The sequence below is a fragment of the Capsicum annuum genome, unplaced genomic scaffold, assembly GCF_002878395.1.
Source record: "Capsicum annuum cultivar UCD-10X-F1 unplaced genomic scaffold, UCD10Xv1.1 ctg3524, whole genome shotgun sequence".
NCBI classification, from domain to species: Eukaryota; Viridiplantae; Streptophyta; class Magnoliopsida; order Solanales; family Solanaceae; genus Capsicum; species Capsicum annuum.
Genome location: NW_025842141.1, coordinates 17,741 through 30,471, shown reverse-complemented (window position 1 = coordinate 30,471; position 12,731 = coordinate 17,741). Strand labels below are relative to the sequence as shown.

At 34.5% G+C, this 12,731-nt stretch overlaps 1 pseudogene; it reads left to right on the top strand.

The window, feature by feature from the left end:
• The first annotated feature begins 6,459 nt into the window (after positions 1-6,459).
• On the top strand, positions 6,460-8,839 carry LOC107879227 (annotated as a pseudogene).
• The last annotated feature ends 3,892 nt before the right edge of the window (positions 8,840-12,731 follow it).

The following is a 12,731-nucleotide window of genomic DNA, read 5'->3' as shown; positions in this document are numbered from 1 at the left end:
GTGGGTCTCAATGTTTTATATGACACTGTTCCAAAATACAGAAATTTAAGCACAAAAAACTAACAATGAATAATACTTCTTTCAATATTTTATATGGCATTGTTTCAAAATACATAAATTTAACCATAAAAACCTAACAATGAATAATACTTCTTTTTTAGTTTCTAAAAAACGTAAAATGGAGAAAGAGAATATATATATATATATATATATATGTATGTATATATTAAAGAATAATAATTATTTTTTTTATATAAAAATATAATATTACGTGGAAATTACGTGGCATGACATGGCTGGTGCGTGTTGCTCACTTTCCATTACACATTTGGGTGTGAGTTTTTGGGGGTAATAAATCTATTTTTAAAATTTACAGGGGGTCATAAAATATTATCCCGTAAAGTATAAGTGAGTAGTTAAGATTTGAGGCAAAGGTTCGGGGCTCTTTTGGTCAATAATTGTACGATGATATTTTTTATGAGTGTTATGTAGATGTATGTGGAACCAAAGTATGCCCTCCAACTAAAAAAAGAACCATTCTATGCCATATAAAAAAAAGTACTACAATAGGCTTTGTGCACTTATTAAGTGCACAATGCCTTTATAATTTAACGAAAAATCAGTTCACGGCGTTAGAAAGGTCAAACTTAAATTGTGCGCTTCTTAAGTGCACAATTCATTTTTTTATGGATTGTGCACTAAATAAGTCCACAATTCATTTTATTATGGATTGTGCACATAATAAGTCCACAATCCATTTTTTTTTTATAATGGATTGTGCACTTATTAAGTGCACAATATATTTTGAATAGATTGTGCACTTAATAAGTGCACAATCTCTCTTATCTTTTACAGCTACCATCTCTATCTTTTTACTATCTCTTTATCTTTTTACTATTCAACTTCATACTCATTTCAATCCTCTCTTTAAAGAAAAATTTTTGGTCCTCCCTTTTCATCTCTCTTAAAAATTCATATTTTGATCCCTCACTTTATCTTTGATGGTCCCCGTTGTTTGTATTTTTTGAAAAAAAATTCGACGGTAGTGGTCCTTTGACGATCCAGTATTTGATTTTTTTTTTGTCAGTTGAGTGGTATAAAAGCATTGAAAAAAAGGTTAGTTTTACTCCATTAGTATTTGAAATTTAAATTTTTAATTATGTTAAAGGTGTATTTTTTAATATTTTTTGTTTGTTGTATATTCAACGTGAAAAAAATGGTAGTAACGTGGTTGTATGTATGTGGTTATTTTTTAATTATGTTAAAGGTGTATTTTTGATAGATTTGAAGTTTGTTAGATGTATCTATTTAAAAGTAAAATTTTTGGATGCGGTTTATAAGGTTAGAATTGTTGTAGCGTAGATAATTTGCGGGAAATGTGAGGCAGACAGATTGACAAAAAGTAATAGTCCTAAAAGATTTGCTGTAAATTGGGGTTAAAGAGGAGAAAAATGGGTTTTAACAAATTGATGCTAAACTTTCCGTGAATTTTAGATTTTTGGAAATAATATTAAATTAAGAAGGAATTGTCAATCAGTAGTGTTGACTATCATTTTGCCCGTTTCTATACTTCTATTTTAATATGTTAAGGAATTTTCATGGAAAATGCAAATGAATTCAAGAATTACAATCAGTTCATTATGTTTCAACTTTCAATGATGGAAATACTAATGAATTGAACGTTAACATCATCAGTTTTGACACCTTTCTTCATTTATCTTGATTGACCATAGTGGTAATGAAATTTTAATATAATATAAATACACGTTAATGAAATTTGGTATGCAGGTCTTTATAATGCAGAATACATTGCATCCTGGGTGATGGCACCCAAAGGGTGGCCACCTGTCTCGGGTTGGCCTTGGTTGGGGGTGTGGGTCGGGTTCGTGCCCCGTATGGTTCAAGGCCTATAAAGGGTGGGTTGCGCCTCTCGCTATCAGCTATAGCTTTTAGTGCAGTTGGTTAGCGGTTCACTCTTAAGGTTTAGTATCAGAGCGGAGGTCACGGGTTCGAATCCTGCTTACACCATGCACAGGTTCGAGGACGAACCTTTCTCAAAGAAAGAGGGAATGATGGCACCCAAAGGGTGGCCACCTGTCTCGGGTTGGCCTTTGTTTGGGGTGTGGGTGGGGTTCGTGCCCCGTATGGTTCAGGGCCTATAAAGGGTGGGTTGCGCCTCTCGCTATCAGCTATAACTTTTAGTGTAGTTGGTTAGCGGTTCACTCTTAAGGTTAGTTTCAAAGATATGTCATGCACATGATTAACCCTATGAGCCAAACAAATATTAGCATCTTTACAACAACATAGGCTCATAGGTTCACTCCTTTTTCCTTGTCCAACATCTTTAAATCCTTCACTTGGAATGAGTACTCTTGGTAGTACTCTTGGAATGCATGATGATCAATTTACTCTTAAATGTAGTTCACTACTTGAGCATGTGAATAGTGTACTTAAAAATTCTCAAGTTAGTGATGATGTCTATAGAATTGATCTTGATAATGCACATGACTCTTTGAACATCTTGTGTGATAAAAGCATTGCAATTAGTTTTTTTCATAGAGACTATGTGTATGAAAATATTTTGGTATGTAAATGTGGGAGTGACATTCTAGGGGAAGGAAGGGATAGCCTCGGCTTAGGCCCTTGGCTAATTTTTCCATTTGATCCCGATACCCTCTTGGAATGTGGAAATCTCTACACTCCCCACTGTAATGCTTGGTCAAGACGGCAAGCAATGTTTGGTTGTGGGTGCTAATGAAGGAAGACAAAGATCTTCCTTATCTCTTTTTATGGATGATGACCGCTTTCTTTGTGTCTTTTGTCCTAAGCTTTTTATGTTCAACACAAAGGACCCGTGGATATACTCTAAGTTTGTCCCCCCTCGGCATGGAATGTGATGTGTGTATTTTGCTAACCCTACCCCTTAATATCTTGAAGATGTGTGCTTGTTGTCTTCTCTTGATTTTGCGAGGTACGGATTTTAGGTCGAATCCTTTTTAAGAAGGGGAGGATGATACAAGTACGACCACGAGGATGGACACGAATGAGAGCATAATGAATCCATCCAAGGAAGTGCACAAGTGAAGTGTAAAAGAGGGCCTAAACACACCAAAATCAGCCCACTTCTTGCACTTGATGGGCACCTCACCCTTGAGGGGTATTATGGATATTTCACACTATTTTTGTAATATCTATAAATAGAACCTTTTAAGGTTTCATTCATTAGTTTGGATTGAATATTGAAAGTTATAACATTGAAACACCCTCTCTTGAGAGAATGGCCTCTTGGCTGAAACATAGTAGCTAGGGAAATCAACTTGAGTGTGGAATCACTCATGTTGGATTCAAGATTCGAAATGTTGGATGCTTGGGAGATCGAGGTCACTCTTGTGTCAACATAGGAGTTAGGTTAACCATTGCGTGTAGTGTTAAGGGTCCAAGAGTATCACATGTTCTTGGGTTCTTAAGATTATATCAACCAAGGTCTAACTATCTATCCCTTTTGTTTATTGTAATCTTGTAACCGTTTGTGTATCTTGTAATCTTCAACTCGTGAGTTGTTGCCTCTTGTTATTATTGTTCTTATCATATTGTTCTCATCTTATTGTTGTTTTGTTGCTACTATTTTGGTATTAAAAACACCCTTGTATTCTTGTATTCTTATTGTTGTAGTGAATCCGAGAGTGGTCTCCAAAAAGGTCCTCAAATCCTTAAGATTTGCGGACTGTTTTGGAGTTGTTTCTTGTTTCTCTTATCTTTCCCGTATCATTTGGTATCAAATGATATGGGAAAGACAAGGGAAGCATGAAACAAACACCAAATCAGTCCACTAATCTTAAGGATTCGAGGACCAAGATGGAGACCACACTCGGATTTGCTACCAACAACAAGAATACAAGATACAAGAGTATATTTTAACACCAAAACAGCTACAAAACGTGATGAACAAGATAAACAAAAATAATACAAGTTTTGGATTCAATGAAGACCCCAAAACAGTCCACTACACAACACATACACAATTTGCAAAAAAATAAAGATAGATAGTGAGACCAAGATTATTACAAGATTAAGAACCAAGTGTATTTCAACACTAACCCTTAATGAATGTAACAATCAAAACCACACTCTTACGGTGACCACCAAGGGAATGAACTTACCTTAAGATCTACCATTTCCAAGCAAAGATTAATATTGGTTTTTCCAAGCCCTATGCTAAGGATGACTTTTTCAAGCCCTACAACTAAGGGTGTTACACTCTCAAAGAGAGAAAATATGTCTTTCAATTCTTCATCATTCCAAATCTAGTGAAAATAAAACTAAGGGGACCTATTTATAATATATTACAAATGAAGATAAAAAGACCACTTTGCCCTTAATGAGAGGGGCAGCCATGGTGTGTAAATACACCATGTGTAATGTCCAAAATGCCCTTAATTAAGGTCCAAAACCGTGAGTCCTCATCCTTAAATGCTCCAAGCAATCTTCCACACGCGAGATTACTTTAAGTTATGCTCAAAACGGGTCCTCCATACATGTTCTTGTATTCTCGAGGTGACCAAGTCTTGAGCCTCTATGTGTTGGCCTCTAAAAATGTCATCAAAAGATAAGATGACCATTTGTCCCGTATCACTGGGCCCATTGATCATTCATTACTTATATTACAAGATAGTCACAGATCACAAAATTGTGGGATAAACATATTGATTGTAATCAGTCTGCGAAACCAAAAATATGTGACGCGGCCTGGACATTTTTTAATAACCCCCCCCATCAGCGCATCATAGAGTCTATTTCCAGGGCGGGGTTATGGAATTTTGTTAGGGTATGAAAAATACAACTTGAACATAAACTTATCACAGCTATGATTGAGCAGTGGAGGCTAGTGACGCACATTTTTCACCTACCCTTTGGAGAGGTCACTTTGACCTTGCAAGATATCCAAGTTTTGTTTGGACTACGTGTTGAGGGAAATCCTATGGTATTTCAAAATCTAATACATCGTAATTCTGATTGGGCTATGATGTTACAAGTTCACACTGGATTCATTCCTGCACCGGATGATTTTATAGGGACAAGCCGTCTTAACATTGGTGTATTAATCGAGTATATTCGGCAGCAGGTACATCACCATCCTATTACAGATGAGACTCCTGATGATAGGGTTCAGAGGCTAGCTCGACTATATATGTTGTTGATTTTAGGAGCTATCCTATTCCTAAACACATCAGGGAATTCATTGAGTTTGAGATTCTTGAATTTTGTTGTTGATCTCGACTCGACGGGGAACTATAGCTGGGGCAGTGCTGTTCTAGCCTATCTTTACTGGTGTCTTTGTTGGATATCTATTGGTGAGACCACTCTTGGAGGATTCCTACCTCTTCTCCAGGTATCGCACTTTATCTTATATTGTTAGTTTCAGTTCGATTGTTCGTTAGTTTAGTTAACGTTAACTAATATATAACTTTTAGATATGGACTTGGGAGAGGGTCCTGCCCTTCCAACTGAGACCAGTTGGTGATATTAATGAGGATGAGCCATTGATGCCATATGGTAGGAAGTGGACGCGAGATAAAAGACGTAAGCGCGATACAGAGGTACACCATGCCCTAGTCCCCATGAGAGATTAGCTTGATTATTTGATGTCCGAGCAGGTATGTTTTCTTAATGTTCTGTAATATTAAGTAATATTATTATGTATGGTGACGTGCGATGTCATAATTTTAGTGTATTGCATTGAGTTGTGATAGGTCATATATTCATGTATCGTGCTGCGTGTGGTAATGTGAATATATATTTTACATCATTAAAACTTATATTTTACTCTGCTAGAAGCTTGATTGCGAGTTTTAATAAGTTTATTGATTATTTGTGACATGGAGTGTTAAATAGATAATGTTAAATAGGATTTGTATCCTCTCTTTATTTTTTTATGCTTACTTTAACATTGACTAATTTTGTTGATTCAGTTTATGTGGACACCTTATCGTGACATCATCCATACTTTACCTCCTTGCTGCACATCTGGTCAGGAGATGTGGCAGATGCGAGTGCTAATGTTGTGCTTAGAATTTATAGAGTGGTACCCAGCAGACAGAGTTATGCGACAGTTTGAGATTCCACAACACATTCCTGAGGCTCCTCTATGGCAAGCTAACCATGCTAAGCATGATGATCGATCTCCAGTTGACCAGCAGTTTATTGCAGAGCATAACCAGGCTGTTAATATGTGGAATAATTGACAGCCTACAGTTGTGGAGGTACATCACGATGCCGACTTAGATGCCTATATGGGGTAGTATTTATGACATGGTCGGTTGTTATTGGGAAACCCTACTGTCGGAGGTTCTAGGTACGCTGTGATTGTACCTTCACATGAGGTGATACGTAGAGGCCTTAAGAAGTTGTATGACAAGGTTTTGGGATGGACGTTGAGTCCGAATTCGATGACTAGAGAGCATGGAGCCGAGATTGCTAATGATATTAGAAGGACTTTTAACCAGGAAAATCAGGCATTTTAGGGGCCTGCAGTTCCTGACGAACACTATCAACAACCATTCAGAATGCGTAGATGAGGAAGGGAAGAACGTGGATGTGAACGTGGACATAGTGATGCAGTTGTATGTAGAGGAGGATGTGGTCGCGGATGTGGATGTGGATATGGTGTCTTCATACACGAGGGAGTAAGAGATGTTCCATTACTTCCGGCTCCTGATCCAGAGCCTGAAGCAGCGGCATATGATGACCTGGTTGGACATCATGATCAAGTTCATTCGTCGCCTTTTCATTCATCACCGTTCACGCCAGGTTGTTCATCCTTGCCTGAGTCTCATAATTTCTCGACATATGTTGCACCTGCTTGGGTTGATGAACCCAACCCACAGTCATATTGTGACATGCCCTCTCAAGACTTGACATGCACTCTACGTTCTTGACATAAACTCTACGTTTGAGTTTTGATTTGACTGAGTTTGGAGATGTGGCGGTTAGAATTAACAATTACTTCATTATGTTTTTTTGTGTGTTTTTGATTATCTATTTTTCTTGTAATAGATTTTTTAGCAGTCTCAGAATTTGATTTGCACCTCGTCATCCAATCTGGTCCAAACCCCCAACATAGTTTTTCAGACAGTCGCAGAGCTTCCCTCTGACACACAGGTAAATAATTTTAAAAAATAAATTTAAAATGACTATTCGTATTTATAATATGTTAACATATTATTTTCTTGTATTTTTTTAGATTCCAGATTTAGCATCTTCTATTGTTCAGGATGCATCTCATGGATCAATGGATGTGACGGAGGAGACATGGGTAATTATTCCAATATATAGAGTAATATTTGTAAATTATTTAATATAATTAGCTTGACATTATCTACTTATGTGTAATTGTTGTTTGTAGGTTCCGACACGTATAAAGAATCGTAAAAGCAAGCATTGTGCTGATTCAGTTGGTGCTATAAAGAGGAGGGACAACAGAGATGAAGACAATGATGCACATGGGGGGGCTTAGGCCGCGGGAGTCGATACGATTTAGGAGTTGTGGCACATAGTTATGTAAGTACCCTGAATGGATGTGCTAGTTATAGTATGATTTTTATCCAACTCATTTTCCTGTTTCTTCTTTCTATTTAGGTGATTGTGTGTTGTCTTACAAGATTTTCCGTCATAACAATGTTATTTTTAAGCTGTTTAATGTCTGCTCTTAAAATATGTGTAACGATGGATCACAAGTAGAGTTTTTTACAGTAATGTATAGTAGTAGCTGAATGTATAGCTGCATAAACTCCTCAGATGACCTTTGGGTCATTATCAAAATATTTGATGTTAGCGGGTTCTTGTCAAAATTACCAAAGTAGTGTATTTTTGGAAAATCCGACACATACGCGACATCAAAAGTGAAGAGTTCGCACAACTGTACAACAAAAGGTTCTTGCTAAAATACTTACTCAAAATGCTCATGTTGAGTATTTGCAGAGGCATGGACTTAATGGTCATACTGATAGAGAAACTTTCAAGAAAATCATGCCAGCTATCACCTATGAAGATACTCAATCTGATATCACTCGTATTGCCAATGGTGATAAATCTCAAATCCTCTACTCTCATCCCATTTCTGAGTTCTTGACAAGGTTTGTCTAATTGTTTGTCTTCTATTTTTCTTTCAATATTTTTTCATGTTCGCTAGGACTGGTATAGTGAACTTGGTTATATTGTTACTGCATGTGTGGTTGAAGCTGAATATGAATTTTCTTGATGTGCAGTTTCGGAACGTCAGGAGGAGAAAGAAAATTGATGCCAACAATTGAAGAAGAACTTTCAAGAAGATAACAACTCTATAGTCTGTTAATGCCTGTGATGAGTCAATTTGTGCCAGAACTTGAGAAGGGAAAAGGGATGTATTTTTTGTTCATAAAATCTGAGGCTTAAGCACCTGGAGGATTACCTGCTCGTCCCGTTTTAACAAGTTACTATAAAAGTCCTCATTTCAAGAATAGAAGTCCTGATCCATACACCAATTATACAATCCCGAATGAAATTATTTTTTTGTTTGAATTCTTATCGAAGTATGTATTCCCAAATACTTTGTGCTCTTTGCCAAAACAAAGAAGTTCTTCGTGTGGAGGCGGTTTTCGCCTCAGGTTTTATCCGTGATATTCGGTTCTTTGAAAAGCACTGGCCACTTGTTTGCACTATGTATGCTTCTTCAGAATGTTACTTTGGTGTCAACTTGAACTCCCTTTGTAAGCCTAGTGAAGTTGCTTACACGCTTATTCCGACTATGGGGTATTAAGTCTTTGTAGAATTTAACTTGTCCTTCATAATGGTAGAATCTTGAAATTAGCTATGTACAAAAAGAAAAAAAAGCAGATCCTATAACAAAGTATTTTTAATAATTATAATTGAAAATATAACTACTGATTTGTGTAGTGAAATGCAGTCGATAAAAAATAGTACCTCGGTGTCTTTTCAATATACAGCACGAGAACAGTTGCAATCATGTCTACATCCAAATTGTTGTGACCTCCACAACAATCACCCATATTACAAGTATGTTCGCCAATGTATTTGCCGATCTTCCACAAGTTATTACTACTATCCTTGGTAGCACAAAGTTTGAAAGAACAACCTTGATCTACACGTTTGCAATAAATTATAAAGACATTCTTTCCAGACTTAACAACAAAAAACTCCCTTTCTTCTTTAATATGATAGAGTTTAACCGCCCGTTGCAAATCTTTTTGTGACTTGAACAACATCTGACTAGAAAGATAAAAACCATCATTTAAAAAATCAGCCGGTTCACGCCACACACCTGTAGGGATAAAATTATTTTCATGCTTATCCATAAACACATCGGGTGCTTCTTGAAAATGATCAAGAAACAAAACTTCATTAGAATAAAAATGGGGTCTACTGTTTGATTGTGATATTGGTATCAGCCTTTGCATTGATGCCTGTGGAATTGGTTCTTGTTCAGAATAAGGGCTCATGGACATGGATCTTTGTCCAGAATTGAATCTCACACCATCATCACTCGATGACGAGACATAGGGACATTCACCTCCATCAGAATTATTAGATGCACTATCATCACTTTGTGACAATTCGCCATAATTTGCTTGATCGCCATTTTCAATATCTTCGGGAATGACATGCTCATCTCGCGATACATTATTCCTATATTTTCTAATATTAAATATTTTTAATATATGCTATAAGTATAAATAATATAATAACAACTATATTTTACCTACCGATAGTACTCGACAACATCAAGATTCAACGAAAGAGGAATATTTGAAGATGTTCCAGCATTGTCCACCCAACAAAGCTGTGATGATTGGCCATAATTATAATCTTGCCCCAAAAAATCATCATTATTCGTCTCACCAAAAGTTAATCCCCTGAAAAAAATATAACAATAATATGACATAACAAATAAACACAAAGCAATCAAAATAAATATTACTAATAATAAAATGTATTCATCGACATTACCAGTCACTTTGATTCAAAGTTTCATTCAAATCAGGTACTGAAGTTTGTGTCGGTACGTTACTCGACATGAAGTATTGAGAAACGTTCACGTCGAAAAAATTGCTATATTGACTTAATCGGGCATTATCAATATTAGTTGGATTCTCAAGTTGTGTATAGACATTCGTCTGTGCAGGAGAGTGCGCATGACGACTCGTCCGCTCCCTTAACATAAACTTGAAGAATATTTAATTTTATTTGACTGGCATAATCAGAAGAAAATTCAGTCAATGACTCATCGTCATTGATAATCCATTCTCCATATGCCAGACCATTTGATGAGAAGGAATTTGGATATTGTCCGATTATAAATATATCATAATCGTCACTTTTAATTTTCATCCTTCTAAAAATTGAATCAAAAAATTCTTGATAACCAATTGAAATTGGATATTTGACGTTGCACTTGGGAGAAATACTATAATATATTGTATTACCCTCATGAATAATTTCACCGTCCCCAAAAAATGCAACTTTGATGCATTCACTATTCATTCTCTAAGACTTAAATGAATAAAAATTTATCTGAACTATAAAAAAAGTTGAAGTTATTGCAGTAAAGAAGACCATGTTTCCTCTTTATCTAGAAATTGTAAAGGACTGTTGAAGCAAGTGAACAGAATAATATGCACATTTTATGTGCACATATTCAACTTTCATATCAATGAAAGATTGATGTTGATATGTTTGAACAAGATGAATAGTACAAAGTGCACCTTTTTAGTGCACAAATCATTTTTTTTAAAAGATTGTGCACTTTTTTAGTGCACAAATCAATCTTTTAAAAGATTGTGCACTTTTTTAGTGCACAATCTATTTATTTATTAAAAAAATGTGCAAAAAAGTAGATAGTACAAATAAATGAATTGTGCACTAAATAAGTGCACAATCCATAAAAAAAAATGAATTGTGCACTTATTTAGTGCACAATCTATTAAAACAATCTTTAATAGCACGTGAAACACAACCTATAAAAAAAATGGATTGTGCATTTATTAAGTGCACAATTCATTTTTTTAATGAATTGTGCACTTATTAAAAAAATGAATTGTGCACAATGTTAATTTTGACTTTTCTAACACCGTCAGTTAAGTTTTGTTACAAATTTAAGGGCATTGTGTACTTAATAAATGCACAAAGCCTATTTTGATTCTTTTTCTTTCATATGGCATACATTGGTTCTTTTTTTAGTTGGAGGGCATATTTTGGTTCCGAATTCTATGTGGGTTCCTTGTTGAAAATAGTTGTCCCCTGCGCCCTCCCCCGCCCCCACTCCCCTTCAGTTCTGTATTGTTTTGGCTTTTCAATTTCCTTTTATTTATTTTTTTAACAATACTTCTGTATTTTATACTATCTCTGTTTCATAATAATTGGCCTTATAGACTTGGCACATCCATTAAAAAAAATATTTATTAGAGATCTATTTTATCAAATTAGTCTTATTAATTATTTTTTGAAAATATAAATTTGAATATATACAACTTCTTTAGTCATTTAATGATAATGGTATTATTGAAAGAACATATTAAAATTATGTTGATTTCATTAATGGGACAACTAAATGGAAAAAAAATATTTTTAGAAAGAGGGCCAACTAAAATAAAACGGAGGGAGTACTCTCTTTGTCCAATATTAATTGTGCACTTTTTTTTAATAAATAGTTGTGCTAATATTACAAAATCAAGATAGAATTGGTCACATTTTTTATTTCTCATTTTATCCTTATAGTTTTAAAAAGTGCAAAAAAGTTATTTACAAAGTTTTTTCTTTAATTAAGCAAAAATTAGAAAAAATATCTTTTTTATTTATGAATTCTTAAGAGATATATAAAGGGAAAAATAGATAACTAATAGTATGATGAAGTATCTCAATATTTCTCTCACAGTTGTACAATTTGAGGGTTTTTATAAATCCTATCAAGAAAATAAGTCAATACTACTAGTACTATCTATTTTTTAATTAACTTGAGTGATTCTTTCTTTCCGATTAATTGCCATGTCCGTCAACTAAATTATTTTTTTACAAAAAAAATAAATAGTAATCCTCACATTTTCAACTAAAAAAAAAGGCAAAAGGGAAATTTGGTGCGTCAAAGTCTCCACGATGCGTAGAATTCGTAAAAAGATCTGACCACAAGAATATTGTAATTTATATGCAATCATATCTTGCATTTTTACTAGATATTATTTTCAAGACTTAAATTTGTGACGTCCTGATCACACTTCAACTTAATGAACAAAAAATATCCTCTAAAAATATTATAAATTTTTAAGTTTATATTAAAAATTGATTCAAATACCCTCTAAAATAAATCTTGAACAAGCTGAAACTCGTACAACGTTTATATTTTTAGATAAGAATATTTATAAAAGATCAAATAAAAAATGATACATATTAATCTTTTGACTTTTTTATTCATAATGCATGAGTTTAATTATTTCGCTGGTATTGCACTTATCGTTAAAATTCTATAAGTTACGAATTCTAAAAAATAAGAATACTTTGTTAACTTTATTTATGAAAGGAGTATAAATAGCCTCATAGTATACTGTGAGGAATAAAATAGCCATATAGTATAACGAAAGACGGTTAACTTTATTTATGAAAGGAGTATAAATAACCTCATAGTATAATGTGAGGAATAAAATAGCCACATAATATAACAAAAGCCAGTTAACTTTATTAATGAA